Here is a 3879-nt window from a genome sequence, read left to right on the forward strand (position 1 = left end):
GTATTTGTGATGAAACAGCAGGGAAGACACTTCCTTCTATGCCAAAGACCAACCTTCATTTGCTTTTCTTCATATATCTGCAATAAAATCCAGCACTTCTGCCAACTGATTTCACATCCAGAAACAGAGCTGGGTCCTCGCCCAGAACCTTTGCTTCTTTCCCCCACTCTACTTGTAAAAGTTACTCTTGGCACATTTCTTTCACGAGGGACCCCAGCGCACATGTATCTCTGAGGGATTCCAAATCTAAACATTTTCCCAAGCTCCCTTGAAGTTTTTCTCTTCTCTTCTCTTCTCTTCTCCTCCTCTCCTCTCTTCTCTTCCTAGGGTTGCTTATAGTGCAGCTTTTTGGGTCAGGATAAAGCGAGACCTCTTGCTAGAAAGGCCATGTCTCCATGGGCAGAGAAAGAGAGGTTGGCAGAATTTAGCTGGTTTTCCTGCTGGCAGATGATGCTGTGTGGAGGGAAAAGAACTGTAGGGAAGCCACAAACTGCTACCCAAAACTGCATCGCAATGTGTTATGCCAGGATAGCAACATTGCCTAAGCTAGTTGCTAAGACATGGGGAAGAAGAAAGGCTGTGGGTGAAGATAATTTAAATAATTATGCAGGTAGTTCTTAACTTACAACTGTAATTGGACTGCAACTTCCATAACTTCAAAGGGTCGTCTAAACAAATGGTCATAAGTGGAGGACTTAAATTTCAACTCAAGAATGTAAGGAAAGCCTATCAGTGGGCCATTAGAACGAGCCTAGAGAAGGCTATAATATTAACTATTAGCAGAGTAGCCAGATCTGCTTTGATGAAGTCCAAGTAGTGCTTGAGCTACAACAACTCACTTAGTGACCATTCAAAGTTACAATGGCACTACAAAAAGTGACCCATGACTGGTTTTCACACTTACAACCATTGTAGAATCCCCCGGTCATGTGATTTACATTCGGATGCTTAACAACTGAATAACATTTATGACGGTTGCAGTGTCCTGGGGTCTTGTGATCCCCTTTTGCAACCTTCTGACAAAGTCAAGGGGGAAACCAGATTCACTTAACAACTGTGTTACTAATTTAACAACTGCAATGATTCACTTAGCAAATAAGGCAAGAAAAGTTGTAAAATGGGGCAAGACTCACTTAACAAATTTCTCTCTTAGCAACATAAATTTTGGGCTCCATTGTGGTCATACGTTGAGGACTACTTGTATTTTGAAGGGTAGTTTTTCTCAAGCCGTCAACAAGGCAAGGCATCCTTTTGAAAAGCCACATGGCTTTAACTATATTTAATTTTTAATTACATCCAGTTTTTGTCCCTTCTTTGCCCAGTTGGAATGAGGCACCAGGACACTACAGGTAGTCCTCAGCTTATGGCCAGGGTTGGGACCAGCATTTCCATTGCTAAGCTCCCCCATTTGCTTGTCAGAAGCCAGCAGGGTAGATCACAATGGCGATCACATGATCCCGGGACACTGCAACAGTTGTAAATATTTGCCAGTTGTCAAGCACTTGAATTTGGATAACAAATCTGGGGATGCTGGGACGATTGTGAGCACAAGAACTGCTTGTTACTTTTTTCAGTGCTGTTATAACTCGAATGGTCACTAAACAATTTTCATATATCAAGAGAGAGAGGGGGGGGAGGGATTAACACCACGTTGTCTCACAGACAGCAGAGATAGTTAAACAAATAACCAAGAATGAGATAAGTTTCAGTTCTCTGTGACTGGAGACACAGCATTGGGCGACCAGCTTTGTAAAACTATTTGTTGCAAGTAATGTGGAAGATGAAGAGATAGGTGATGTTAGGTATGTGGAACCTTTCACCCTCCAGATCAGTGATTTATAACTTCCAGGAGTGAAGAATGCCTGAAACTAGTAGTTCAGAAGATCCAACAAATCACATTACCCATCACTAAGCTGCTGGACTGGCTTTCAGAAATATTTTCAACTTCTGCCATTGCTTCTTCATATGGCCTCATGGAAATCCCCCGTTCTCTTCTCCAGGCCTGGTGTGAATCTTTGAAAGCAATCCTGCCAAAAGGGTCTTCCAAACCTAATTACAGTAACCTTCCACAACATAAGTCTATAGGAACCATTTGCGCTTCAGTTTGAGATGCAGACAACACGGATTCATACCCAACAGTCTGTGCCTGTCTTCAACAGTGAAGGGACACTGGGCAGAAAACATCCAAGCAGCCAAGAAGGTCCACACACATTTGCACTATTCAGGTGACCCTGAGGACACAGATAAACCTCCTAGTGGCCTCAAGGAGTCTCTGAAAGAATGCAAATGACCAGCTGTCTGCAAGGAATATAAATCCTTCCATTCCCCACCATCCAGTCAGAGCCGAAGCAGCTTCTTGGATGAAAAGTGAAACGTCTTCAAAGAAAATAAGAAAGTCTAGTTGCCACCTTTGGGACTTACACAACCTGGCATTTTTTAGATGATTTAGAATTGATGTTTCCAGTCAATGTGCCAAAAAGTAGACTAGCTGGGTACTCAGGGAGCAGCACCTCCAATGCATCTAGAGCAGGATTTCCTAAACTGTGAGGTGTATCTCCTTGGGGAGTGCAGAAAGATTCTGGAGAAGAGCTCCTGTTGCTAAAATAAATCCACTTTTCCCAAAGATTTACTGTATTGTTTTCATTCTTCACTTGTGTTCATATTAGTGTTTCTATATTTATGGGAGGTGTGCACATTAAGATAAAGGTTCCCCTCGCACATATATGCTAGTTGTTCCCGACTCTAGGGGGCGGTGCTCATCTCCGTTTCAAAGCCGAAGAGTCAGTGCTGTCCGAAGACGTCTCGGTGGTCATGTGGCTGGCATGACTAAACGCTGAAGTTCCACAGAACGCTGTTACCTTCCCACCAAAGGTGGTTCCTATTTTTCTATTTGCATTTTTACATGCTTTTTAACTGCTAGATTGGCAGAAGCTGGGACAAGTAACGGGAGCTCACTCTGTTACACGGTGCTAGGGATTCGAACTGTCGACCTTTCTGATCGACAAGCTCAGAGTCTTAGCCACTGAGCCACTGTGTCCCATGTGTGTACATTAGAGCTAGACTAAAGGGAGATGTAATGGCAAAAGGTTTAGGAACCCCTGATCTAGAGGGAGACCAGGCCCTGGGGCAGCGCCCCTTATTTCCCAAGTGTTTTGAAATAAGTCCATACTTAATTACTGCCCCTATTCTGTGTCTTGAAAATTTTCCCAGAGAACTTGAAAGCAGCAGCTCATTGTGTAAATTACAAGGCTTCGGCTGAATTGCCCCTTGTTTTCCAAATGTTTTGACATGGAGCATAGGCAGTCTTTGACTTACAACAGTTCATTTAGTGACCGTTCGAAGTTACGTCACTGAAAAAAGTGACTTATAACCGTTTTTCACACTGGCAACCGTCGCAGCATCCCCATGGCCATGCGTTCAAAACGCAGATGCTCAGCAATGGACTCATATTTATGGCCATTGCAGTGTCTTGGGAGTCACGGGACCCTCTTTTGCTCCTTCCAACAAGCAAAATCAATGGGGAAGCCAGATTCACTTAACAACAGTGTTACTAACTTAACAACTGCAGTGATTCACTTAACAACTGTGGCAAGAAAGGTCGTAAAACGGGGCAAAAGTCACTTAACAACGTCTCACCTAACAAGAGAAATTTTGGGCTCCATGTGGTCGTAAGTCGTAAACCTGGAGTCCAAGAGCGGGGCAACATCAACAACGAAGCATCCTCCTCCATTACTTCGTGGTGTGGAAGCGACACGTTTCTGTATCGCCCGCTGGCGGCCAGTCTCTCTGTCAGGCTGAAATAGGCGGACCCAGACGGGCTGTTGTGAAGAGCCGGGGAACCACACGCCGCACACGGTACGTGCCTAAAAGGGAGCGAGA

This window comes from Natrix helvetica (assembly GCF_964273705.1).
Source record: "Natrix helvetica genome assembly, chromosome: 3".
NCBI lineage: Eukaryota > Metazoa > Chordata > Lepidosauria > Squamata > Natricidae > Natrix > Natrix helvetica.